Source organism: Armigeres subalbatus, unplaced genomic scaffold, assembly GCF_024139115.2.
Source record: "Armigeres subalbatus isolate Guangzhou_Male unplaced genomic scaffold, GZ_Asu_2 Contig857, whole genome shotgun sequence".
Taxonomy (NCBI): domain Eukaryota; kingdom Metazoa; phylum Arthropoda; class Insecta; order Diptera; family Culicidae; genus Armigeres; species Armigeres subalbatus.
Genome location: NW_026943653.1, coordinates 1,265,568 through 1,281,123, shown reverse-complemented (window position 1 = coordinate 1,281,123; position 15,556 = coordinate 1,265,568). Strand labels below are relative to the sequence as shown.

Here is a 15,556-nt window from a genome sequence, read left to right as displayed (position 1 = left end):
GATCCCATAGTCCGATCTGTACAATTTTCAAATAGCAAACAATGGGATAAAAAAAGAAATACAAAGGAATACTTCTTAGCTAGTAATTAAGAAATTGCTGTGGCTCGTATTAGCTGATCGATCCATTTAAAACCATCGCCCCTACGCAAGTCGGCTGCTTGTGACGATCGATCATTTTACGTCACTATTCTTATCTATTTTTTCATGGGCGTCACTTTAAAACATTATGTTTGAAAACTAGGGAGTCAAGATTCGTTATTGACTTCGGTGATGAATCAATTAGAGGAAATCACGGCTTTATTGTCAGCTTATTGTCATTGGGGCTTTCTATAACTAATTATGCTTAAATTTGGCCTGAGCATTCTTTGCATATAAAAGAATATTGTTATCAAATTTCATAAAATTTGGTCAACAACCCCCCCCCCCCCCCCACCACAACAATAGAAAAAAACCAGCCAATGCCGTTATTTCGCCCAATTAAAGACACAATTTACCAGATTTTCAGATGTGATTTTCAATGACAAGCTTCCTGCACACTACAATCAATCAAATTTTAATAAGTAGCCAGCACGATTATACGGTTTTGTTGTGATTGAGTTTTGTACTTCAGCTAATTGAGTTTGAATATGCTTTTTTCCCCGTGGATCACGATTGCATTGCAAGGTCCAAATTGCTCGAAGAATTCTTAAATTAAATCCACCAAAATACAATTATTATCGCCGCAATGACATGTTAAAATCGAAATCGTCATGCACATCTTACTTGAAGTGCAATCAATTTGGGCCATAGTTCCTCAATTTTTTTGCTATACAAACATCCGCTCAAACGTTTGTTCGTTTTTGCTTCATTACCACAATCTTATCATCCAGCAAACATCAGCGCTCCCCACTCGGTTTCGTTCTCGCGGCGGAGACGATTATTCTAGCTCGTGCGCGCGGCGTCACCGACCCAGCCAACATGGATAGATCATTGACGACTCCTTAAAAGGCGTCGGGAAGGTAACCTCCTTTTCCAGAAGTGGTTTTATGTGTCTACCAATCTGAGGCGACGAGTGGTTCTTCGCTTCTGGCGATTGACCGGTTCAAAGCGGTTCAAATAGGCGCCTGCGTCGAAGATATGACTTTTCGATATGGGCAATCAATAACATTGCTAGATGTCCGAGAATGCCTGGATGGCTTCAATTCCGTTCTTTACCCGATAAATTTGGGTCTTACTGAGCCGTTCGGCTGCTTCCCGGTTGTCAAAACCCTAATTGATTACGCCAGACATCTTAAGTGCATCCCGTCCGGGCAATTATATGGCTCATCCAGAAGCGGGTTCGTCGGTTGAGCCCCAAGATGCAGTTAAATTACTCGATGAATTATGGTGGCAGTCGTGACGCAGTGGCTATTGTTACTTACGGAGAATTTTGCACCCAACAACCAGCCGGGTCGAATCCGCGAGCTGACGAATTTGGTATTGTGTACTTGAGATAGCACTTCCTCTCACGTACGAGTCGTCAACCTCTATCTACATACCGCAGAGTATCTTTCGGCTGGATGGAGGAAGGTAGGTGGCAGTTAATGACCAATAACAACTGACCAACCGTTGAGCTTTGTGTTGTTGATGTTTTTTAATTCAACGGGCCACATGAATCGGCACTGTTTTAGTTCCGTTGCGTAGATAGTGGACAGCACTTTTCAATCTGTTTACGTTCTAAAAACTTGGATGACGTCTTGTAATTTTGGGATTTGCGAGGGTGACTTTTGAAACAAATCTGTTTTTATAAGATGAGTGATACAGTTCAAAGAAATATAAAAACGATATTATGCCTTTTGGAAATGTATATCACTAATAAGGCTATGTGCACAAAATATGTAATGCAAAAAATAGGGATTTTGAGTCACCCTCGCATGTAACAAGTAACGCTTGACCCGACTCCCCCGCTTCAATTACGTAACGCTCCATGAGACAACCCCCCACCTGATTGCCATCACACATCATCTCAATAAATCTAAATCCAATCCAAATCTACAAGGAGCAATCTCACCAAGTTCCTCCAAGATTTCTTCTTTTGAGCGGAATTCAACTTGTTTTGGCCAGCCTCCTCTGATGCAGTCGTATTATCTATACGCTACGCCAAACCAGACATGACGTCAAATACCCGGATGAGCAGCTGAAATACCTCAAACCTAAATCCCAACCCCGTCCATCACCAAATTACGCAATCTAACCTTGAGTCGCCATGAGTATCTTGGTCTTTGTCCCTTTCCCTTACTAACTGTTGATAATAAGATGATATCGATTATAAATATCATTAAGAGTCTCGGCTCCGTTAAGTGTTATACACGCCTGAGCCTGTCAAATAAATACAATAGATAAAAAAAAGAAATGGAGCTCATTTGTTTTTTTGCATTCTCCTTGTCAGCAGTTAACAGCAATATTATTGCCTGAGGAAGTCGCTGAAAAATCAGAGGAACGGTTCAAATATATTGTTTTGAAACATAATTTTTGTAATAATCACCTAAAAGAGAAATGGAGGTAGTGAACCTACGTAATTTTAGATACAATCTGGAACTTCCAAAAAATATGAATCACCACCCATGACAAGGCTTAAGAACCACTGGCGCTGGCGAGTACAATGGATGCAATGGATAACGAATGATTCTTCGTATATCCTTCCCTGCCGTCATCAGTGGATTCCGGGATGCTCGATAAAGTCACCGACCAACCGCCGCAGCCAACCGAAGATGGTTCAAAAACACTTCGTCCGTGTCGTGCTTGATGACCTCGAAAGATACAAAAATGGTAGTGCCGTTGGCACCACTGATGAACGGCCACACCGAACCGACTCGAAGAGTGGAAGGATAGTGGATCGTATTTATGGTGATTCCGATGATAAATCTGCAAATTGACTGCTGCAGTAGACGACGCGACGCGCATCCTCCCGGGCAAGTCCGGTTTGGGGGGTCAACTGAGGATACTTACCTAGAAGAATGCGTTGCACTATCGTTTCACTTTTCTCTGGCTGGGTTGTGATGAAGAAGCTTTTTTTACCTCCCCCTCCAGATACTTATTCACAGCACATGTCGCTTCTCGAAGATTGATCCTAGGAAATAACGATTTATCTAGAAATGGATGTTTTAGCAATCAATCAATCATTAAATTGGAAAACCATAAAATCAAGGCAATGACTCTTTTTATAATATCGATTTCTTTTGTTGCAGATTACCGGCTACAAATGACGTAAAACACTGCGTACCTGGAACATAAAAGTCTGATTGAATCTAGTGATTAGTGAGGAATATCAATTATCTTAAGGTAGGTGTTTTTTTGTTTTCTCAAGCGTGTATTGCATCATAGATCGCATTTCTGTTTCAAATTTGATTTCATTGCTAAGTTTCTCATATTATCTTCAAAATTGTAAGAATTTTATTCTACAGTACCTCATTCAAAACGATTTAGAACATTGCTATTACCTGGCACTGCATACTCAGCATAACCCTGACATAGATACCTTTTATTCGGCAAGCACGCACTCCAAAGGCCCTTTCATATGTATAGGTTAAACGACTTCGCCAGTAGATGGGAATAACCAGGGGGGGGGGGGGGGGGGGTAGTTTTTTTAAGTGCGAGCATAAATTCCATACAAAAATCCAAGTTGGTTGACTTGGGGACATTGGCAAGTCAGATCACCCCCAATAAAGGCATCCTGCGCACTCTTATCCATTGTCTATGTTGGTTTCACCCGAACTTTGTAAGAATTCCTGAAGCTTGATCTGTGAGTGTATACACAGTGTGAATGCATTTAAATTATCCATTTCTTCTTGCTTAAATGCTTAACATGGTTAAGAGCAAAAACTAATGCAAAAATACAGAAGAACTTACCTGCTGAAATATAGAATGATTTTGATATTCTATCTATATGATACTAGTCGACCAGGCAGACGTTGTCCTGCATAGTAGGCGCAGAGCGTTAATGAATAAACCTTCCAATTAATTTTTGACAATGAATAATGATTATGATTAATGATCAGTTCATTTTTGACAATGACTAACGATTATGATTAATCAATAAAACGTTTGGAGTATGATTAACGATTACCGATCGTGATTAACCATTGACACAATTTTAGCATGATTAATGATTAACGATCGATATGATTAATGATTAATGTTTATGAATAATCAAATTGAATGATTTTAATAATGATCCATAATCAAGAAATCTTTCTCTAAGGCTACCAAATTGAGTTTTTAAATGGTATAGAAGTCGTATGGTTATGATTGAAGATTAATGAATAAAAGCAATGCATGCAATTGTGTGGTACTAGCTCAGAATGAATGAATAAATAACTTAAAGGAACACTCACCGTGAGACTCTCCATAATCATCCAAGCAATCTATGTGTTACCTTACCTCAATCAGTTTCTAAACGTCGAGCAGACAAGACGTTCATAAATAGTGTCGGCCCAGAGTGATTCCTTTTCGTTGGTATTTAGGTACGCACAATGGCGATCCTGCCAGGAGTTGCATTTTTTTTACGACAGCAACTCAAACTTAGAACCTTTAGAGAAATAAAAATGAACAACTGAAAAGGGATCACTCTGAGCCAAAGTGTTATTATAAGTGTGACATAAGACAAGTTTGGTTTGATTTTGAAACTAATGTTTATGTGCGACAGTATCAGCGGGCCGTCAGCACGGCGCACATTGCGGGTCAATTAGGACCGCGCTGATAGCGGGTCGATTAGGACCGCGCTGATAGCGGGTCGATAGGACCGCGCTGATAGCGGGTCGATAGAACCGCGCTGATAGCGGGTCGATAGGACCGCGCTGATAGCCGGTCGGTAGGACCGCTCTGATAGCGGGTCGATAGGACCGCTCTGATAGCGGGTCGATAGGACCGCGCTGATAGCGGGTCGATAGGACCGCGCTGATAGCGGGTCGATAGGACCGCGCTGATAGCGGGTCGATAGGACCGCGCTGATAGCGGGTAGATAGGACCGCGCTGATAGCGGGTCGATAGGACCGCGCTGATAGCGGGTCGATAGGACCGCGCTGATAGCGGGTCGATAGGACCGCGCTTACAGCGGGTCAGTTAGGACCGCGCTTACAGCGGGTCAGTTAGGACCGCGCTTATAGCGGGTCAGTTAGGACCGCGCTTACAGCGGGTTAGATTAGGACCGCGCAAAAGAGGAAGAACTCGAAAAAGGAGAGAAGGTGATTGTAAAGTAAAGAAGAGAACACAGCGAACATAAGGTTTGCTAAGGATTGAGAAAAAGAAAGAGTGAAGTTTGTGTCACGAGGAAAATAAACCACCAGCGTAAAACGTCAATCCATAAAATTTACCAGAAATGGAAACCAAGATGTATACTTTTCAGAGCGAAGGATTTCAGGAAAAAAAAAACTGTTCGGAGCGGAGGGTCCACATAAAAAAAAAAAAAAAATGATCAGAACCTCAGATCGCAGTCCAACAAAAGGTGAATTATTGTAGGCCCACTCTGAGAGCGCCAGTTTTCGTGTTCCTGCTACGCAGGGGTTGGTCGGTTGGTGTCAATATGAGGAAACGATGTTAGCGAAGTCAGTAAGGAAAGCCCCTCTAGCTGACCTTGTTATGATAGTTTAGGAGCAGAGGACTTACAACCCGGGTAAGGGTGCCGGGTAGCCTGGTCACTGGGGGGGAGGACTTACAACCCTGGAATGACCAGGGAGGCCCGCATACCTCCGTGGGTGTAACTTACACCCGGGTTGGAATACCCGGGGAGCCCTGTATAGTTTGTCCGTCTTTGAATAATTTTGATCTCAGCATCCAACAGATGGAAATTCACAACTGCACGATTAAGCTTGTTGTTTTTTTTTTCGAAAAGTTAGAATAATTACTAAGTACATCATGGCAAGGTAAATGCAGCGTAAGTGAATTATTGTGTTATGAGCAGTGTTTATACTTTTCGTTTCGATGAGGCGAAATACATTGATTTTCGTGTCAAAGGAGAATCTGTTTTCGGAGTTTGTGGTGATTTTTTCTCCTATCCCTCTTTTCTCTAGAGCGAACCTAGAAGATAAACGAGAATCGTACCTACTTGATGAATTTCTTTTTTCGTTTCACAACTTTTACGCCTCACTTACTTTTCACTAAAATTTCCGGTAGGCAATTACAAAAAAATATGACCGAACCTCAACAAAAACGGTGATGGGACTATAGCCATACCACCACATCGACTGTATGTAGGGATTAGGTTGTTTGTTCCATAAAGGCTACTATTCTTGCAATTGGTGATGGCACGGAAAGGAAGAAAGGAGTGAGAAAACGAGCCAATCAATTTTTCGCGGCACCGGTGGTGAGGGAGCATTCTCTGCTCCCTAGAATGAGTGAGAATTACGATCTCTGGTTATGAGTTTTTTTTACCAACCAACTTCATTAGTTACGATATAATACCTACGGGGTCTCCAGTTAGCCTTGCCAACAAAGGCGTAGCATTGCCAATACGGAGGTGGCGAGTTCGATTCTCGGTCCGGTCTAGGATGTTTTTGAGTGGGAAACATTTTCGACTCCCTGGCTGGGTATAGTGTATCCATTGTACATTGTTCTTGCCACACAAGATTACATACTAGTTCGATTGCGGTCATAGAAAGCTTTCAATGTAATAACTGAGGATATGCTAATAGCATCCTAAGTTTAAAAGCAGGCCAAGTTCCAGTTGGAATGTTGGGCCATAGAAGAAGAATAAGATGATACCTACATACCTCTACATATATGTGTGTTGAGAGGATTGCGCAGCTGACGAACGATTTTCAATATGTTACCATCTTTTTTAGATGACGATAATTTGTGTTGTTCTGTTAGAGAGTGTTATGAACATAAACCGCAATTTAACCTCTACACTATTTTAAATAATGGCTGATTAAAAACCATGTAGATATCTGCCCAATGCAATTTTTAGCGGAAGGCATTCTCCGAGAAAAATAGAAGTTGGTTAGGTTTCTCTTTTTTAGCGAGAATGTTACCGTGGATAGGTAAATTCACGAAAGTGTGTATACCTTGAGACATTGATAAATCATTAATCAGCAATCCAACGAAGATGAACTATGAATGGAATGCTGGACATATGCTCATCTAATCTAATCTAATCTCATACATGCGTAGCCAATACTTGAAAGCATCCTGGGAAATGACGGCTTCTGAATTCCGTCATTTTTCTTTTCATATGGCCAGGCTTACTACGCAGTATGTACCGCAGAGATGACTCCTAGATATTGAGCGACTTCAGGAATACCTAAAGTCACTCAATAGCTTGGAATCGAGGGGAAAGGAAGAAAGCGTGGACCTCCCGTACAAAACGCTATGGAATGCTGGACATATGCTTATTTGATTAAATTGGTTTGTGAATCACAAAAAAAAAGAAATAATTTCACATGAATATCAGATTTTAACTGTGACGTACACCTTTTTTTTCGAGAGGAAGGTGGATGTGTGGTACTAGCTCAGAATGAATGAATAAATAACTTAAAGGAACACTCACCGTGAGACTCTCCATAATCATCCAAGTAATCTATGTGTTACCTTACCTCAATCAGTTTCTAAACGTCGAGCAGACAAGACGTTCATAAATAGTGTCGGCCCAGAGTGATTCCTTTTCGTTGCTATTTAGGTACGCACAGCAATGATTCAGATTGATGATTGATGAATAGACTCAAAACAATTATGAATATGATAAGTGATTAATGATTAAATGTATATTTCTATGATTAAGGATTAGTGATTGATGGATAAATCTTTTTTTTTTGTATGATTATGATTAATGAATAATGAATAAATAACCCATTATTCGTAAATCATGATTAAATCTATGAATAATCACTAATGCTCTGGGCGAAACTGCCCATGCGAATTTTAATTTTAGTTTTTCACGATTTACTCAACCTTACGCGTAATTTTTGCATAAGGATATTATAAAATCAATTTTTTTTCCAAAAAAATCGTTTTGGTATTACCGCGATAATTTTTTAGCCTATGAATCAATATGTTCGAAACTTAGGTGTGGTAAAGTTATATCTGAGCTCTTGGCAAATTTTCAGCAAAATTGGTTCACACGTAATCGAGATCTGAACCTCCAAAGTTGGCCATTTTGTATGAAAAACTGCAAGTGGGCTTTTTAATATGCAGGTCACTGTATATACTTCACACTACTTTCTTATATCTTACTTCTCACTTCTCACTTTTTACTTTTCACATTTCACGTCTCATTTCTCACTACTTACTTTACACTTTTCACTCTTTCTTTTCAACTTATCGGCTAAATGGCATTTGTAATTAGGAAAGCTTTGATCACCGCGTGACTTTATCGAAATTAATTTATTGGCTTTTTTCGGTGATAATTATACTACTCAAAGCGAAAAAACGGAGTAGATGAAAGTAATGAAGATACAGATTCGATTGACACCGCAAGCGAGCGGCAAGTGTGAAATGAATAGAAACTGAAGATTAGCAAGGCCATATGAGAGAACAAACATTGTTGAAATCGCTGTTTTTCTGCCTAATGGAACGTACACACGGTCAAGCAGTTTGTCCAACATTGACTCCACCTCTCGTTTGGAATCAACATCCATCAAGTTTTACCAACAGCGGCACGAACAATCAATTTATTCGACCAACAATATCACACACGAACGACCGAAGCGCCAACTTGAGCACCAACCATCAACAAATATATGGGGGTTTGTACAACTTCACTACAAATGCTCAAACATATTCGGCGAACCTTGACTCCACCCCCGACAACTCAAATCAAAATCAAACCGTTTTAATTTTTTCCAACCGAGCCGCCAACTGTCAAATGGTTGTTCGAACAACTTCACACACGTTCCAACAAAGCAGCAACCGAAGCGTTTTCTTGGGGGCGGAGTCAATGTTCGTCAAACTGCTTGACTGGTGTGTACGTTGCATTATGCGTGAAGAGATTTAGCGCGCTCTTGTATGAATCTCTGAAAATATGCCACGAATCAATAGAACTGTTTACGCTTGCCGAACAGCACTTTAGCAGGTTGAAATCGCTGTTATTTTGGCTGTCTTGGTACAGTGATCACCACGTCACTATCCAAGCCGTTCCTGGGTGGACGTTAGGCAGAATAACAGCGATTTCAACAATGTTTGTTCTCTCATATGGCCCTCTGCTAATCTTCAGTTTCTATTCATTTCACACTTGCCGCTCGCTTGCGGTGTCAATCGAATCTGTATCTTCATTACTTTCATCTACTCCCTTTCGCTTTGAGTAGTATAATTATCACCGAAAAAAGCCAATAAATTAATTTCGATAAATGGCATTTGGCCAAACGGTATTCGACAAAACGATATTTGGCAAAATGGCCCGTAATCGTGTGTTTCGTGCAGGGAGCGAGTCATTTGGCATAAAGTCATTTGGCATAAGGTCATTTGACATAACGGACAATGGTGGTAGGTCATTTGGCATAAAGTCGTTTAGGATAACGCCGTTTGGCATAACGCCGTTTGGGATAATAGCCGTTTGGCATAATGGTCATTCAGCATAATAGTTGTTTAATCACATATTTCGGAACTTATGCATAATATGATCAATAATTATCGATTTTCGTTTTAACATTATAAGATAGATGCTTTGATTTTTTTGGTTTTGAATTAAAGATCAGATTCTATCAGATCACTGCCCAAAGGAATATTTGTAGACTTCATTGTTTTTGTTATCTCCATATTCCACTTAACATCTTTTTATCTTTGGGTCAGCAGCAAGATTGTCGTTAACTAATACAAACATCAACAGTCGGGAATTCCAATAGCAAAATTGTAAGTGCTCAAGAGCAAAAACTATTTTACACGAAAAAGGCAAAAAGAAACAAATGAATTTATTTCTGCAGGAAACCATCATCTCTTGAAAAGCATATTTTGTCGTTCATATGTTTAAAAACTATACGCTTCTTGTTCAAAAGGATGTATTTTTCCGGCATCTAACAAAAGGAGATATGATTCCTTTTTTTTCAAACAAAGCGTTTTCCTGGTGTAACACAAGGAAGAATATGTATGATTCCCATTTTCAATGTATGCCTTATTCAGAATTATTACTTCTTTCAAAGGATGCATCTTCTCGGCTAAAGAAAGAGAGGATATGATTCATTTGTTTAGTTAATGCATTTACTCGGTTTGAGGCCAGGGAAGTTATCTTCCCAAAAGACGGCAAGAGAAGATATGGCTCCTTCTTTCAAAAGATACATTTACCGGGTAGATGGCAAAATACGATAAGTTTCCTTCTTTCAAGTCAGGCATTTGCTCGGTTTAAGGCGAGGGAAGATATGATCCCTTCTTTCAGAGGATGGCAGAAGGTCTAGCAGAGGGCAAAAGACGATATGATTCCTTTATTCAATTCAAACATTTGCTCAGTTGGATGCAAGAGAAGATGAGATCATTTCGCCCAGAGGATGCATTTGCCCGATAAAAGGTAATAGACGACATAGTTCCTTTATTAAGTTCAGGCGTTTGCTCAGTTTAAGGAAAATGAGAGAACGCATTTGCCCGGTACAAAGCAAAAGAGGATATCATTCCTTCTTTCAATTCAAGCATTTGCTCGGTTAAATGATCCCTTCTTTCAAAAAATGCATCTTCCCAGTGGACGGCAAGAGAAGATATGGTTTCTTCATTCAGAGAATGCATTTGCCCGGCAAAAGGCAAGAGAGGAAATGGTTCCTTCTTTCATTTCGAGACCTTGCTTGGTTTAAGGCAAAGGAAAATATTTCCCTTCTTTAACATAATGCATTTGCCCGGCAGACTGCAAGGGACGATATGGTTTCTTTTTCCAATTCAGGCATTTGCTCGGTATAAGGAAAAGGGAGTAAAGATTCCTTCTTTCAAAGAATGCATTTTCCCTGCAGAAGCCAGAAAGGATATGACTCCTTCTTTCAATTCAAGCATTTGCTCGGTTCAATGCAAGGGGAGCTATGATCTCTTCTTTGAAAGGATGCATTTGCTAGATTTAAGGCAAGCTAAAATATTATTTAGGGCAAGCTAAAAAATAAAATAACATAAATTAGAATACGTTTCCTAATAATAGGTAGAAATGGGCAAGCTCATTATCATGACGCTTTTAATTATCATGACCATTATGCCAAACGGCATTATGCCAAAGGGTTTTAAACCAAACGAGGTACAATCCGGACATTTGGCATATTTTTTTTTGTTTTCATAAAATTAGTTACTACTGAGTGGTGGAAAAATTTGATCCATTAATTTGATCCTATGACGCTTGGAAAAAAGACCAATGGAATTATGTTAATTAATCCACACATTTTTCACAATTTGTGGATCATATAGCAAAATTTATGGATCATATCTCCAAAATTATGGATCTTTTGCAGAAAATATGGATCGAATGATGGATCATATGACCAACATTATGGATCATATTACCGAAATTATGGATCATCATCACGATAAAAATTGGGCAAAATTGAAGTTTTATTGACATTTGTCATACGCTCATGGGAAAATAGCAAAAAAATGTTTTTCTTGACCATATTTTCCTATTAACTGCTAAATTTTAGCTTAGTTATGGATCATACAATTATTCTTTATGGGGCTTCCCGCACTTCATGTTACTGTTTTACGCAACAATCGGATGTTATTCACGGATCGTTTGTCATTTTTTATGGATCATTATTTATTGTTTACTGGTTATTCAGGGCGGGAGGTCTCCAGTAGCCTTGCGTGCAAAGGCGTAGGATTGCCAATCCGAAGATGACGAGATCGATTCTCGGTCTGGTCTAGGATGTTTTCGGGTTGGAAACATTCTCGACACCCTGGGAATAGTGTATCCATTGTACTTGCCACATAAGATACATACTCATGCAATAACGGGCATAGAAAAGCGTTCAATTAATAACTGAGGAAATGCGAATAGAATACTTAATAATAATCAAGCTAAGTTTCAGTGGGAATGAAGAGCCATTGAAGAAGAAGTAAGATTAAGACTATGGTGAATGTGATCCTTTTTTTTAATAGTAGATGATTGTCTGGATTATGTGATGTGATTGGATGTGATTCCTTTTTAAAAGTAGCCAATAAGCACTTGCCTGGATTAAGGAAATGGCGGATGCAATCTATTTTTTTCAATAGGCGCTTGCTCGCATTAAGACAATGGGGGTTGTGTTCTTTTCTTCAAAATAAAAAAAGAACGTTTGCCCGGCATAAGGCGATGGTGGATATGACCACTTCTTAAAAGGAGGTGCTCACCCGGCTTGAGGCAATGGTAGATGTGATTACTTCTTCAAAAGTATGAGATTCCATCTTTGAAAGTAGTTTTCCCGGATTAAGGCAATGCGCAATGGTGGATGTGATACTTTCTTTAAAAGTAAGCGTTTGCCTACAATAAGGCAATGGTGGATTTAATCCCTTTTCCAGAAGTAAAAATGTTTTCGGTCTACAAAAATAGTGATAGAAAGGATGTCAAGAACTATCGTGGAATAACCAACTTGTCTGTAGCGTCAAAGTTATTCGAAATAATTATCAGTGATGTTATTCTCAGCCAATCGAAGAACTACATCTCTACCGGGTAGATCAATCACTACGAACCTACTCAACTTCACTCACACTTGTATTACTGCTATGGAGATGAAGGCTCAAGTTCGATGTTATCTACATCGATCTGAAGGCGGCTTTCGACAAGATTGACCACAACATCTTGTTGTCGAAACAATCGCGCCTCGGAGCGACGACCAAACCTAACTGGTAGAAAACTCCGTGTGAAAATTGACTCGTGCGTTTCGTCCCCTTTCTGCAACTTATCTGGCATGCCACAAGGAAGCAACTTGGGACATCTGCTGTTTACACTCTATTTCAACGACGTTGCATCGAAATTGGGTTTGGATTGCAGAATTATCTATGCAGACGACCTGAAAATATATCAAATAGTACGATCAGTTGATGACTGTCATCTTCTGCAAAGTTTGTTGAACGTGTTCATTACCTGGTGCCATCAGAACAAATTGACTGTCAGTGTCCCAAAGTGCTCTGTTATGACCTTCCATCGTTCAAAACACCCATTATTGTTTGATTACCGTATTGATGGAACCACACTTCAAAGAGTTACGGAGGTTACGGATCTTGGAGTTGTGTAGGATCCAAAACTGGCGTTCAACGCCCATTATACGTCGATAATTACCAAGGCAAACCACCAGCTGGGTTTCATATCAAAATGTGCGAAGGACTTCACTGATCCGCACTGCTTGAAGTCCTTGTACTGTGCGCTGGTTCGACCTATCGTGGAAACTGCTTCTATTGTCTGGACCCCGAATGACGCTGTATGGAACTCGAGAATTGAACGTGCCCAACGGAGGTTTATTCGAATGGCCCTGCGTCACTTACCATGGCGTGATCCACTTAATCTTCCTCCATACCCTGCTCGATACAGATGGCTCAATATGGATACGCGAAAGATAGCGAAAGCTGCAGCAACCGACATTCGTGGCTAGACTACTGTGCAGAGAAATCGATTCTCCTCGGTTACTCGGTCTACTGGATATTCGTACCATTCAACGACCTTTTCGACAACGATCACTGCTGCAGGATCGATTTCATCGTACGTTCTTTGGACACAACGAACTTGTCTCTGCAATGATCAGTAAATTTAAAATTGTTGAGAAGCTTTTTGACTTTTGAGAAGCACCCGAACGTTTTAAAAATATGGTGAAGAGGTCACTACTATTGTAACCGTGAGTTTCATTCATTAAGACCAAGTTGTCAGATGAATTATAATCAAAATAAGTAAATCAATAAATTCTTCAAAAGTAGGTGTCTGTTCAGAATCACGCAAGGGGAATCAAGATTTTTTTAATGTAGGCGTTTTCCTGGAGTAAGTAAGTCAATGATGGGTGTAACCCCTTTCTCAAAAATAATTTCACCGCTTCGTTTCTCCATCCTTCCAAAAAAATGTCTATCATCAGTCTGAATACATCAGAACATATCCTCGATCTACTCTAACTATGTGAAAAAATTCATCAAATAGCCCTTTCCCTTTAACAGTTCCAAATTATGCCAAAGGCCCACTTTTTTGTAGTAGTTCAAAATTATGCCAAGTGACCTTATGCCACATGGCGTTATGCCAAATTACTTTATTGTAAATGACTCAGACCCTTTCGTGAATGTAAACTGATGCTGATAGCATCGAATTTGCGAGGTGAAAATGCATTGGAAAATTACTTCGACTTAACGAATATCGAGTAAGTAAGGCATCGACTTACGGAGGGAACGCAGTATGGTAGATTCAAGAAACTTTTAATTTCATCGAGTTTTTATTTTCTGTTATTTAATCGAGGGAAACTAGCGGGCTTGGTAGTCATATGGCTACTGCTTCTGCCTCATACGCAGGAGTTCGTGGGTTCAATCCCAGGTCCGTTCCATTCTCCTACTTTGTATCTTTCTCTTTATTTCTCATGTTCTAGCAATCGCTAGAACTGGAAATGGACTTCCATACCGTTTCCATTACCATTCCTATACCTTCAACTTGAGTATTCTAACAGTAATCTGCTAGAATTGGAAACTAAATAGAAACAAAGTAGGATCATAACTGCAAAACTCTGGATGAACTAAATAGGTGAGCACGTTCCAATTCTTTACTTTTTCTTCTCTCATTGCTTCACCAATATATGAATTTGAAAAATTGAACACTAAATACGTACAGGGCATCGTTTGCTACTATTGCCGCGGATATTGTGGGAGTCCCAGATATCCGGTTCAAGCTTTAGCTAGCAGCGGTGGCTCTTCTTGGCCTTCTACTCCCTGAGTAGTTAATACGAATAAGGGCGTCCTTGTGAAGTCTTGCTGTACCTGTTATGATCAACTAGTACATCCCATTCCCTACACTTCTGAAGAAACCTTCCTTGCTTCAGAAGTGATTCCTTTTTGTAGTACTAGTCTTCATAACAAAAAGGGCACCATTACGGAGCATGAGATCTGATCAAATTATTCGTAGTACTACTTAATCAACGCCCCCAGCTGGGTGAGGGATAGAGGATGAAGCACACACACAGTAATCTGCTAGAATTGGAAATGAACTATAGAGCTCGTTTCCTACATCCAATTAGAAATTCCATCAGTTACCTTCTCCTATCTATCACATTGGCAGCTCGTTAACCAAGACGGACCCCTGCCTCTCCAACCTTACCCAAAAATTCCAATAAATTCCGCATGAACTCGTGGCAAAGGCAGAGGTATATTCGGCTTGCAGTGGGCGAGTGATTGCATCATCATTTCCTCCCCCTTCCCTACATTGACTTGCATTCTGACGTGGCAGGCGCCAGTATGACCTAACAAATGAGATCACCAGTACTTTGTACATTGAATGTGTGTGCTAGTCCCAAGCAAACATCTGTTGGTTCCCTGTGTAAGAACAGCTGATCTGGTCATAATGGAGTAGCAACTACGAGCAGTCAATCAAGCTCAAGCTCAAGCTCAAGCTTGTTATTTAATCGAGGGAAACTATCGATATACTGAAAATCGAGTTAGGGAGAGTTCGCTGTATTTCATTAAGATTTGTTTATAATGATAGAAGGGATTG

At 40.0% G+C, this 15,556-nt stretch overlaps 1 protein-coding gene across 2 annotated transcripts in view; it reads left to right on the top strand.

Moving 5' to 3' along the window:
• Positions 1-15,556, top strand: part of LOC134204744 (uncharacterized) — a 140,305-nt gene that overhangs the window by 97,911 nt on the left and 26,838 nt on the right. For both annotated transcript variants that reach the window (XM_062679562.1, XM_062679561.1), the window contains exon 3: positions 3,207-3,300. The gene's annotated coding sequence lies outside the window, so the exon portion shown is untranslated. The remainder of the gene's footprint in view (positions 1-3,206; positions 3,301-15,556) is intronic.